This window comes from Ochotona princeps, chromosome 21 (genome assembly GCF_030435755.1).
Source record: "Ochotona princeps isolate mOchPri1 chromosome 21, mOchPri1.hap1, whole genome shotgun sequence".
Taxonomy (NCBI): domain Eukaryota; kingdom Metazoa; phylum Chordata; class Mammalia; order Lagomorpha; family Ochotonidae; genus Ochotona; species Ochotona princeps.
In genome coordinates this window covers 30,129,049-30,142,312 of record NC_080852.1, presented here as the reverse complement: position 1 = coordinate 30,142,312, position 13,264 = coordinate 30,129,049, and the positions used below count along the sequence as shown (strand labels likewise).

The 13,264-nt window shown below is 47.7% G+C and overlaps 1 non-coding gene across 2 annotated transcripts; it reads left to right on the top strand.

The window, feature by feature from the left end:
* The first annotated feature begins 2,730 nt into the window (after positions 1 to 2,730).
* LOC105942644 (uncharacterized) lies at positions 2,731 to 11,333 on the top strand. Of its 2 annotated transcripts, none has more exons than XR_009247321.1 (5): positions 2,731 to 2,900; positions 6,665 to 6,741; positions 9,903 to 10,029; positions 10,572 to 10,688; positions 11,067 to 11,333. It is a non-coding gene; the product is annotated as an uncharacterized LOC105942644 (transcript). The 2 variants fall into 2 exon arrangements; XR_009247320.1 differs by having other exon boundaries at positions 2,731 to 2,910.
* The last annotated feature ends 1,931 nt before the right edge of the window (positions 11,334 to 13,264 follow it).

Genomic DNA, 13,264 nt, shown 5'->3' with positions numbered 1-13,264 from the left:
AGCTGATGCTGTGGCAAAGCACAACCCACCAACACTCAGTCTGGCTTACGCATGCACCAGTAGGAACAGTTGACTCAGCCTGGCTTTCCCCTGATCCAGCTCACATGAGACCAACAGGTTCTGTAGCCCTTCTCAGCCCAATCTGCCCCCATCTGAGCTCTCATGCTTACCAGTGGGAGTGGTGGTCCAGCAGGGGAGCCCCATGCAGCCGCTCCCTTGCTGGGTTTGCCCCCTCCCCTCCACTGATTCTCACGTGTGTTGGTTGGGTGATGCGACCTGGTCTGGCATGGCCCACCGCACCTCGGCATTTACCAGTGGGGGCTACATCCTAGCCCAGCCCAGCTGTCACCCAGACTTGGCCCTCATGTGAACTGGCTTGTGTTGTGGCCCGACCTGACCTGACCCACACTCCATTCTGGCGCTCAGATTGCCAGTGGGAAGAGCTCCCATCCACTGATTCACTGCTCAAGCGTCCACAACAGTCAGGGCTTGTCTAGGCTGACGTAAGGAGCCGAGAACCCAATCTGGATATCCTAGGTAGTTGGCAGAGACCCAGCTAGTGCTGCCTCCGAGAGTGTGCGTTAGCTAGAAGCTGGAATCAAGAGCAGACCTGGGACTTAACCTATGCACTCTGAAGTGGGCTGCACATGGGATGCCTCCTAACTGCTGTGCCAAATGCCCACACCAATGACAGTCATTCAACAAAAGTCATGGTTGTACAAGGCAGGATTCATTGATCACACTGTAACATTCCTAATGCACTGCCATTCACGTTTTTCAGTGTAACCTAAGACTTGTATTTGTAGTCACTGTAACCTTGAGATAATCTTTGAGATACTCTTTAAAAAAAAAAAAAGATTTACTTGTTTATTTGAAAAGCAGAGTGAGAGAGCTTCTATTGGTTTACCTCCCGAATGGCAGCAATGGTCAGAGCTGGATCTATCCCATGCCGGGAGCCAGGGGCACAAGCACTTACGCCATCCTTTGCTTCTTTTCCCAGGCCATTAGCAGGAGGCTGAATGGGAAATAGGGCAGCCGGGACACGAACCAGAGCCCGTACAGGATACCAGCATCATGTAACTTCACCTATTATGCCAACATGCCAGTCCCAAAGACGGAGAACCTTTACACGCCAGGTAGCATGATGATGCAGCATCATAACTAGTTATGAACCCATCATTAAGTAAATGGTGTTAGAGAACTGAAGAGGCAAGGTCTGTATTACTGCAGCATGTGGATGGATTTGATGACAGGGGAGCAACAGGACCAAGAGGTGGCAGTATTGCACAACAAGTTTTTTTTTAAAGATTTATTTATTTTTATTACAAAGTCAGATATACAGAGAGGAGAGACAAAGAGGAAGATCTTCCGTCCGATAATTCACTCCCCAAGTGACCGCAACGGCCGGTCCGTACCAATTCGAAGCCGGGAACCAGGAACCTCTTCCAGGTCTCCCACACGGGTGCAGGGTCCCAAAGCATTGGGCTGTTCTCGACTGCTTTGCCAGGCCACAAGCAGGGAGCTGGATGGGAAGTGGAGCTGCCTGGATTAGAACCGGCGCCCATATGGGATCCCGGCGCATTCAAGGCGAGGACATTAGCCACTAGGCCACGCCGCCAGGCCCTGCAAAACAAATTTTATGGGGCAGTTCTTGCTCAGGACTGCATGAGATGGGGTTTCTTACAGAAGGGTTTTCCAGAGCCTGAGGCTGCCACACAGAAGGGGAAGAAGGGAAGAGAAGTCATAGCACACGGAGGGATTGGAGAGCGGACCTACATCTGCAGGTAGTATTACCCAGCAGTAACTTAGGACTCTGGATCAGAGAGCTTTGAAGGACAATAGCAGTTGCCAAATGTCTTGTAGCCACAGGATTTGTCTTATCTGTGGCCGGAAGTCAGATGCAGTTTCATGGTTTCGACACCATTGAACCAGTCTTATGCGAGAGGCTGACACTGTGGCATAGTGGGTTAAGCCACTGCCTGCAATTCTGCATCCCGACCGCTCTATTCCAATGCAGCTCCCTGTTAATGGGACTGGGAAAGCAGTGGAGGATGGCCCAAGTGCTTGGGCCCCCCGCACCATCATGGGAGACTCAGAAGCGGCTGACTCCTGGCTTCAGCCTGGTCTAGCCCTGGCTGCTGCAGTCATTCAGTGAATGAACCAGCAGATAAACGACTTCTCTCTCTCTCTCTCCATCTCTTTGCTAACTCTGCCTTTCAATAAAGCAAGTGGATGTGTAAGGTTGTGTCAAATAAATGTACAGTAGTTAAATATCAGTACCCTTAGTGTTGGATGTGAATTCCTTACAGTTTTACAAAGTTATCACTCAATGACAAGGAACATGTAGATACAACAGCGTACAAATTGCATTCGTTTAGTGTTCAAAACAGTAAAGCTTTGCTGAAGGTAAACGGCCTTTCTAAAGTGAACACCGCAGGCCCCTCTAGGGCACAGGCTGAGCTCCTGTTTGAGCAGGAAGCCCCTGAGGACTGCCAAGGGGGCGGGAGTGGGCTGCACCCTGGCCCAGCTGGGCCCTGTCTGCTCCCTGGGTGTTTATAATAGTCTACACAGCCCCGCCTCCCCCGCGCTGAGGAGATCAATGTGCCTGGTCTTGGCAGCTCAACTCTGCATGAGGCGCCGCGAGACATCCATGTGCCAGGCCCTCTTGCCTACCCTGTCCCCTGGGGCTTGTCTCGCGAGAACTGGAAGGCAGGGCCCCTCACCAAGAGGCGGGGTCCTCCGGGAGCCTCGAGAACGTTCTGGGAGGGGCAGGACTGGGTTGGTCCGTGAGTGACGAACTGCCTGGCGGCCATAGTTAACGCGAGGGGTTTGGTTGGTGAGGAACGAAGCGCAGTGCTTCGCCGACTGTTGACAAACCGCAGAGGCCGCAGACAGCCCCGGTGAGAGCTGGTGAGGCTTGGGCAGAAGGACGGGACAGGAACCCAAGGGAGGTGGGCACAGCTCCTTGGAGTCATCATCTGAACCCCACAATCGGCCTGGTGGCAGCGTCGTCGTCGAGGAGGCAGGACGTTAATATGCCCAGGACGCCGCAGCTGGCTCCTGCCCCCCTCTTTTCCCTGTACCCAGGACAGCATGGGTGTGGACCCAAGATTCAAGGGTTGACCCTGAGGCCCTCAAAACTCTGGAACTGGCCACACTCCGGGATACACTGCCAACACAACACGCCCTTTGGGTCGCTCTAGTGCCCTGGTGGTTTGTCCTGGAGTCTTCCCTCGGCCTGTGGACACCCCGTTTCCTTATCTCTTGTTGCTCAAGTGATCCCAGGAAATCGGGCTGGGATGGCTTAATTCACCTCGTGGGGTGTGCCTTGTGCCCAATTTGGGAGGTCAATACCTTCCAGGGGCAGCCAAAGATTGGCTAATACTGTCCCCCCTCCCCGCCGATCCGCACCCCAGGATGGCAGCTATCTCGTTCACAGACGGGGGAGGGTAGAGCTCTGTGGCTCTTAGGATTGCTCAAGCTAGAATCTCATGACATCTCATACCCTTCCCTCACCCAGCACCTGCTCAGGGTTGGGCATTTTCCTATGTGCGTACTGGAGGCACGGAATGCTTTCCTGGGTGGCAGTGTGTAGCCCGCTTAGCGATCCGGATCCTGTGGGCTTTGTCGGAGTCCCTGGGTTCCTTTCCTGACTTGGCACCCAATTCCAGCTTTCTGCTTTGAGCTCCGAGGCCATAGGCAGTGATGATGGCCCAAGTAGCTGGGTTGCAGCCAACCCACGTGGGGAGACTTGGATTGAGTTCCTGGCTCCAAGCCTAGTGTTTTCCTGGCCATTATGGGCATATATCTCTCTCTGCCCTTCCAATAAACTTATTTAAAAAAAAGAAAAGAAAAAGGAAAAATTCTTGACCATTTCACATCTTCTCTGATACCCATCTGCTCTCTTTTTACTCCATTGGGGTAGCTGTCCAGGCTCACAGTCAAGTGAAGCACTTGGCCCCTGTTAGTGACTTGTCGCTCACCCTGGCTTTCATGTATGCTTTAACTCTGTAAGGTTTTACCTTTAGGAAAAAGAGGAGAAAATGTTTTATAGGGTACCCCCTAATGCTCTTCCACTGTCAGATGGTTTGCTTATCAGATCCTTGGCTGTACATGCCAGTTCTTTGGGCTTATGTTCTTGTGAAATGTGAGTCCTATTAAGAATCCGCTGTGGGGCCCACATGGTAGTTTATAGGCTAATCCTCTGCTTGCAGTGCCGACATCCCATATGGGCCCCAGTTTTCATCCTGGCTGATCTCCTTCTGATGCATTTCTCCCTGCTTATGGCCTTAGAAAGCAGCAGAGGTTGTCCCAAGGCCTTGAGTTCCTGCACCCACATGGAACATCTGAAAGAAGCTCCTGGCTCCCAGCTTCTGACTGGCCCAGCTCTGGCTATTGTGGCCATTCGAGTAGTAAACCAGTAGGTGGAAGATATGTCTCTTCTCTCTATATAATCCTGGCTTTCAAGTAAAAAAAAAAGAACCCATGGTAAGGGGCATTAGTACAGATAGGATGACATGATGTTAGAGAATTCAAACACATGACTGTAGGGTGCATCTTTTTGTGTGGATTGCTGCATTTGCTACCCTTGGACAGATGCCACCCATTGATTTCATAACATTGCTTGTGTAGGCTTCCCTTGTGTTTTTTTCTTCAAGTTATATTTACACTTGCTAAATTGTGTGCATTTTATTTTTAACATCGAGCATTTGGAACATAAGAGCTAGAGAGCTTGCTTCCAGACTCAATTTTGAAAATTCAACTGATGGTGAAGCCCGTAGGGATACATCCTGTCTCATTTGGTTTTGGAGAAGATGTCAAATCTTCGTTGGCCATATTGTCCAAGGGAATGTTTTTTGTTGTTGTTTTTTTACCTTCTCCAGCTGTTTCTCACACTGCTCTGTCATAGCCTTGGAGAGACACAGGTTCAGCCCAGCTTTTCACATCTGCTTTTTCCCTCAGTGTCTGTGGGGACCCTGTAGTGAATCTCAGGGTCTGGAAGGCACAGGACCCTTCCAGACCTTACACTGCTTCTCAGAGTCATCCACCAGGCCAGTTTAGGCCACCTTGACCTCAGAGTGGGACCAGGTGAGAGCGGTGGAACTTGGGAAGAGTTGCCAAGCAGGACTCGAGGGTCTGATTCCTGGATTTCAGGGAGTTGGCGGTGGCCTTCTTCTGGTCTTGCAGTATGATCTGCCCAGAAGCTACCTCGTCCGTGGCTTTTACAGCAAGTTTGTGCACAGCTGTCTTGCATGCTTCACCGACACTGGTATCTCTGAGTCCACGGTCAGTTCTGTTTACACTTCTAACTGCTGACCCTCCTTGCTGGCATCCCTGAAATTGCGAAGATGAGTTTCCCAGCCTGTCCGGCAAGCACTTTCTCTAATAGCTGTGACTTCCTTTATCTTCCTGGAAAGGGAAGCTTTCCAGAATTCCTGAGAAGGGTCAGTGGAGGAAGGGGCAGTATATTGGTTACTGCAGTATGTCTTTTTGCCTGTCATTTCTGTAGTTGTTCCCTGACACTCAGGATGGATTACAAATAATAGTTCAAATGGAAGTTGGTTTTGCAGTCTGTGTCTGCATGCACTTTTGGATGTTTGGTTTTGGTTGTTGAATGTCTTTGATCTGATGGCAACTGTGTTTCAGGTAAACTTTAATGCGGAATTGTTGGTGGTTCTTTGGAATGGAAGAAGCTTACTTCAATATGATGAACTAAATGATCCAGAATAGGAGTCAGAACTAGTTGAGAGATTAATTGCTTTGCTTCCCTAAGCTATAAATATTTGGAATATTTGGGACATGTGTTGAAGTTGACAGTGTTTTCCTTCTCACACCCATGTCCATTTCTTTTATAAAGATTCACATTTAGGGCCTGGCGGCGTGGCCTAGCGGCTAAAGTCCTCACCTTCAACGCCCTCGGATCCCATATGGGTGCCGGTTCTAATCCCAGCGGCCTCACTTCCCATCCAGCTCCCTGCTTGTGGCCTGGGAAAGCAGCTGAGGATGGCCCAAAGATTTGGGAACCTGCACCCGCATGGGAGACCCGGAGGAAGTTCCTGGTTCCCGGCTTCGGATTGATGGAGCACCTGCCGTTGCGACTCACTTGGGGAGTGAATCATCGGACGGAAGATCTTCCTCTCTGTCTCTCCTCCTCTCTGTATATCTGACTTTGTAATAAAAAAAAAAAAAATCTTAAAAAAAAAAGATTCATGTTTATCTTATACTCTTTCTGTGTGTTTGGAGGAAAGTACTTCAGGTGGAGAAGTGCAAATAATTCCAGTAAACTATTTTCACATTCAGAGAAACTGTACTGTCCTAAATTTAAGTAACATAGGAAGAAAAACAAAACAAAACAGATGTTGAGCTCTTATGGCATTTGATAGATGTCTAGTTTTCTTTTTAAATCTTTTTTTTGGTTTGGTTTGGTTTTGTATTTTCCCTAGGCTTTTGAACTTAGAGTTTTCTCACTCGAGCATCTCATCACACATTGTTGGGATGATCCTCCTCTCTGCCCTCCCTTGTACGCCTGCTACCTCACCTCTGTGAGAACGCGAGCAGTGTTCCCGCAGTGCGTGTCGTCAGAACAGCATGCTGCGGAGGTCATATGCAGGAGTTGGGGCCAGTGGACTCATCGTCATTAATGTGTCTCTGTTTTTACTTTCAGCCCCGGAGACTTTTCTCCAAGACAGAAATAAAACAGGTCTGACCATGACAGCAGTGTCCTTGCCAGTGGGATCCCAGGTGAGAGAAGTGTTCTTTGCTTTTGTGTACACGCAGACATGTATGTCTGCACCTGTGTATCTATGTTCTGTGTTTGTAAAGGTGTACATGTAAGGTTCATATTAGGATACTTAAATATAAAAAAAAACAAAATTAAAGGATAAACTTATTTGAGTGCAAAAAAATTCTCAAGAATTCATGCATTGACCTTTCAAAATATGCATTTTTCTCAGAATATTCCAAAAATATATTGCATGCCTCTATAGAAACATGTAACACACTTTTATAAATGCATATATGATTTGTCCTTGAGGTTCACCTTATATAGGACAGAAGCCTAACTGTATAGCTCACTTTTTAGAAATATCTGATCATCACTCACATCAAGATGTGGAACATTGTTAGTGGCCCAGAAGGTCCCTCCCCACTGCGACAAACCAACCTGTCTGCTGAAGCTCTACCAGCATAGACTGGTTTTGTTCTTAAACTTCGTTCGTTAAAACACAGTCATTCACTGTACACTCCTCGTATCTGCCTTCTTTCAACTTTGTGCCTGTGAACGTCACCGATGTGGCTGTATGTAGCAGTAGTTCTGTTTTATTGCTGAATACTTTTCCATATATGATTATACCACTCTTTGTTCATTTTCCTGAAGATGGTGGACTTTTTGGTTTTTCTAGTTTTTCACTACGTAAGAATTTAGTGACTCATTTCACTTAGCTGGATCTCTAGGAGGGAAATTGCCAGACCATGGTTCTAGTAAATGATGCCCGGCAATTTTCCAGAATGGTTGTTGCAGTTTAGACTTCGGCCTGCAATGTGCAGTTGCGCCACATCCAAACCAACGCTTGTTATTTGTTGATGGGATCTCATCGGGGCTTTAAAAAATGTCTCTTCTCCAGTAAGCAGTGATGCTGAGCAACCCTGCATGTTTTTGTTGCCACGTGGAAGCCTTCTTATGGAAGGTTTTGTTGCACTGTTTTACCTGTTTCTTACTGTTCACTTCCCTTGCCCCAAGCTGAGCAGTTAATGGTTTATTATGGATATCAGTCCTTTGTCAGATTTATAGTGTGTGATATATCTTCTCCTGTCCTATGGCTTGATTTTTTTTAGATTTATTTGTTTTTATTTGAAAGGCAGATTTACAGAGAGAAGGAGAGCCAATTTTTCACTCTCTTAATGGTGTCCTTTGATAAACAAAGATTTTTTTAATGTTCTCATGAAGTGCAGTGTGCTAGACTGTTTTGTGTACGACATGTTTCTCACTCAAAGGTGCTGAAGATGTGTTGTTATCTTCTAGAAGGTGCACTGCTTCAATTTTCTTCCTGCTTCTGTGACTGATCCTAGATTCAGGGTCAGGGCTTCCCACCCCCGACGGATATCCAAGTGACTTGAGACCGTTTATTGAGAAATCTGTTCTTTACTGAATTGCACTGATTATGTTTTCATAAGTTGGTGCCCTTATATGTCTGCACCTGTTTTATATTTAGTTTTTATTTTATTTTAATTTTTTTAATTGGAAAGACATATACAGAAAGAAGGAGATACAGAGAGAAAGATCTTCCATCTGCTGGTTCAATCCCTAAGTGGCCATAATTGCCGAAGCTGAGCTGATCTGAAGCCAGGAGTCCAGAGCTTCTTCCGGGTCTCCCATGTGGGTGCAGGGTCCCAAGGCTTTGGCTGTCCTGGACTGTTTTCCCAGGCCCACAGGCAGGGAACTGGATGGGAAGTGGAGCTGCCGGGATTAGAACTGGTGCCCATATGGGTTACCGGTGCGTGCAAGGTGAGGGCTTTAGTCACTAGGACATGGCGCTGGGCCCCACCTGTTTTTAAAAACCCTCTTTATTTCCATTATCCGTATTGTCTTTTTAAATATATATTTATTATTATTATTTATTTTTATTGGAAAGTCAGATATGCAGAGAGGATAAGAGACAGAGAAGATCTTCTGTCCGATGATTCACTCCCCAAGCAGCCGCAACGGCCATAGTTGAGCTGATCCAAAGCCAGGAGCCAGGAGTTTCTTCCAGGTCTCCCATGAAGGTCTGTCCTTGACTGCCTTTCCATAAGCAGGGAGTTGAATGGGAATTAGAGCAGCCGGAACATGAACCGGCTTCCATATGGGATCCTTGTGTTGCAAAGCAAGGACTTTAGCTGCTAGGCTACTGCACTGGGCCCAGCCATATTGTCTTATCTTTGAACCACAACGCATCATGGTACGTACTGTTGTGGGGCTGTAAAATAATTTTGCAACATGATAGAATATAGAGGATTTTCCTCCAAGGTTTTAAAAAATATATCAAAAAGATGATCGACAATATGGGCTTCGGCACCTGGCTAATGGAGTCCCTTTGTAACCCACTTAACCCTACAGAAATACAGAGCCAAGCTGCTGCTCCAGGGCTTGCACATTTTCCATGGCTGCCTTTCTGAGCTCATTATGAGTCTAGGGTGACACAGTGGTCTACACGTTAACTTCCCACGTTAGCAGTATTTTTCTATGCTTCTCTAACCTCGTGCACCTGCGTGGAGGCAGGCTAGTGGTGGAAGTCATCTGACATCTTTGCTGAGAGTTGGGAAATGGCAGTGCCATGATCCGCATCGACCACTGGAACTTTTGTCTTAGCTCTGTGGCGACGGCGGAGAGCCGCAGTCCCTTCTCCCCGGGCGTTCCTGCTCAGGCCCAGTGACTTCAGTGTCTCCATGGGGGTCACGTGTTTTGAAGCACGCAGCAGAGATGTACTTGGTTCCAGCTGGGAAAGTATGCTGAACGCTGGCTGGCTGCCCTTAATTCTGCCTGCTGCCCCCTCTGAGGGGTGGGGAATCATTTTTCAGCTACAGGCCATTTGGGTGTTAATAACAGTGTTTAGAAACCATCCAAAATGATCAACTTAAAAATTAGCCTGCTCTAGATTTATTGAACTCTTAAGTCCCACCTGTGGTTGTCTTGACAGGACTAGACCAAAGGATTGTGTGAACTTTATATGGCCCCCCAGTAGAATGTTCCCCCCAACCTCTGACCCCACATACCTTCCTGATTTCATACAGAACCAGGAGGCCCGTGAATGACCCAGTACTGAATACATACCATTGTAGGTGCTCTTCCCAGGCCACTCACTGACACTTATGACCGCCACCAAAGACCTGAGCTCCAGAAAAGTGGGAACATTTTGTCGTTCCAGGAATCAGTGACTTTTGAGGATGTGGCCGTGTACTTCACTAAGAAGGAATGGGTCAGCCTGACACCTGCTCAGAGAGCCTTGTACAAGGAAGTGATGTTGGAGAACTTCGGGATGGTGACTTCCCTAGGTAAGCTGCTCATTGCTGCCCCGGCCCCCAGGTCCACGGGCTCTGTCAGTATGAACTTGCTCCCTGTGGCTGTGTCAGAGCTTGCCAGGTATGGGAAGCCCTGGGGTCTGTCACCCCAGAGTGCTCTGCTGTTTCCATCATTAAAGAGCCTCTGCTTTCCTACATGCCTTAGGTACAGCAGGGTTCACACTACACCTTGGTACCCTCAGTTAGGCCTTAAATCTCTAAACTAATTCTGACAGATCCTGGCCCTTTGCTCTCCGTCTGAGACTTCCTCCTGGACACTCTGAGCCTGTTTCTCGCATGGAAATGTTTCGTGCGCTAGCCAAGAACAGAAGACGAATTGTTTCCCTCTAACTACAAAGAGGCCTCCTGGCATGGCTGAGGCTTGCTCTGGAGCTTTCTAAGGCTTCCTCCCACAATGCCCTTGAGTTACGGGAGCTACCTTCCTGCCCTGCCCTGCGTGTCCTTGCTGCCACAGGCTGCATGCAGTGAGCCTGGTGACTCGGCTGCTCACTGTGCTCTGTTCTCTTCCTTGCAAGCACCGTCACCCATCTCCACACCAGCTCTGATCTCTCGGCTGGAGCAGGGGAAGGAGCCATGGTCCACGCGGCCTCAGGGAGCCCTGAGCAGGCGGGCCCGTCGAGCCGTCCTCATACGTGAGTTAAACAAGCTGTGTCTTCTCCAGCTTCATCTCCTTTGTACCAATATGAGAGATGTTTTGTCCTGTGTGCCCAGTCACCCTGTGAGGGGTCTGCTATCACAGCGTCCCTTACAGCTGCAGGAGACCACTCCCTGGCCTCCGTGTTTCCACACAAGCTTTCTAGATGCTAGTTATGTGGGGGTCGCCTTTTCCCAGTTTCCTCCAGTTTTCACAAAATTGGTAAGTTTGGTGCAGTGTCACTTATCCATTAAGCAATAGAACAAGCAGAAAAAAACATATATTTTTGCTTTTTATTATATATATTAACTTAAATATTTTTACACAGAAATGCCTTAAGGTAGCTTACAGATATCTTAACTTTCCTCCCTTATAGGATACATCGCAAAACTAAGAAGATTTACTTACTTAGCTAAAATGGTGTCACGTGCAATAAGATTAAAACTTCGTCAGAGTCGCCATTGCCGTGAAGACAGAACAAAAGCTTAATTCTTGAGCTTTAAATGCGAGTTTTCAAGTAAGGAATTAAGAGTCACCTTACGTGAAGTCAAGTGCGTGTTTTCTTTTCCTGTAAGTTCGTGGATTTCTACAGATTGAATCTTTCCCAGTTCATTAAAGTTCCTTACTTTGCTGGACAAAGCAAGCTGTCGTGTCAGTCTCGCCCTCCTCGTCCCTGCTCCTCACCCCAGCTCTCAGTTCTGGTCGCTTACCTGCTTTCTGTTTCTGCGACCTTTGTCTGCTGTGGATATTTATTCTCTGATGGCATGTTGTCTTTTGCGGCTGTGTTCTCAAGGTTTGGCTATTCTCTAACGTGCGTCAGCGCTTCTTTCCTTTTGATGTGTGTGTGTCTATGGTTTGCTTACCCATCCATCAGTTGTTGGTCCCTTGAGTGGTTCCTGCTCTTTGGACATCATGAGTAATGCTGCTGTGGACACAGGGAACATGATTCAATGCCAACATTCTTTTCACTTCTCATGCATATGTGTTTGAGATATACGCTTGCTAGATCACATCCTAACTCCCAGTTTGACATTTTGAGGAATGCCAGAATTTATAGTATTTTTTTTTTTTACCATTTTAGTATTCCTAGCAGTGTATAAGGGTTCCATATTTTTCCATAGCTGTATTAACACTAATTACTGCCGATCTTTTGGGTTATGGTCATCCTCGTTATTATTCATGTTTATGATTATAGCTGTCTTAATGTAGTGAAGTGACAGCTGATGGCTTAAACCCTGGTCATGTGCCATGGAGTCTGTATTTTCTGTGGCCTGCCATTAAGGAAAAAAGTTGAAAAGCCCTACATAAGCCGTGTACCTCTTTTTTTTTTCTTGAACATGTAAACATGATTTATTTATTTATTTTTATTTGTTGGGGTTTTTTTTTTGAAACTGTAAGAACAGTTTATTCTGGTGCAAAAAAATTGAAATCTATGCATAATGTTTTAAAAATGTGTATTTGTATGAACTTTAAAAAATTTAAAACTTTTTGATGGTGATTACATGGTTGATCAAGGGTTAGGGATAAGTGGGTAAAATCATTGTTTCCCAAGTTTCTGTTTCTTCTTCTTGTCTCTGGGGGAAGGGGTGAGATAAAGGGGGAAGCCACACCCAGTCTCCCAAATGTCCCAGTACCCAGGGATGAGGAACTGCCACCCGATATCAACCCAGGGTCCCGACGTGGCACATGTTCTGAGGGTTCTGACTGAGTGGTTTGGATAGTTCTGAAATGCTATCGATTTTGCTGATCCAAGGGTGAGGCAACCCTTCCAATGTGCACTGGCTGACATAGTTGACCTCAAGTCTCCATTCACCCAGATTTTTTGCTGTCATTGCTGGGCTGGAGTAATCGTCCAGTTTGTTCGGTTCTCCTTCCTCTGGTATAGTACCCAGTACCCATATTCTCCATGTGCATCAGGGTCTGCATCCTCTATTCTGCCTCTTTCACTCGTAGGCGGGCCTAAGAACCCCCGGGGCTCACAAATCCAGCATCTACCTCGTGGACAGGTCCCAGGACCTGGGCCAGGCAACCTGAACCCTTCTGGATCCCCCAACCCCAGAGCTCACGAACCCAGCACCCATCTCATGGGCAGGACCCAGGACCCAGGACCCAGACCAGGTGACCCGAGCCTCAGCCTGCCTGGCTTGGTCCAGCCTGCTCTTAGTTCCAGCTCATGCTGTGGGTGCTCTCACCTAGCCAGGCCCAGCCAGCCCCTAATCCCAGCTCAAATGTGAATTGGCTGTTATTGTGGTCCGACCCAGCCCCTCCTGCCCCCCGTCCTGGTTCTCAGATCTGCCGCCTCCAGGCCTGACCCACATGTATGCTGGTGGCTATTGTAACCTGGCCTGGTTTGGGCTGCTACCTGCCTTGGTTCTTGCATTCATCTGCAAAGACTACGTTCTGACAAAGGAGTTTCTCAAGATCCTCTGTCAGGTCTCCTCCCAGTGCCAGATGTTGCACACACCGGTGGGTCCTTGGCCCAGGCTGACTTTGTCCACTTCTTGTCCTGGCGGGAACAGGTTTTGTCCAACCAGCCCACACCTGTTCTGGTTCTCATTGTTTGATACTACAGTC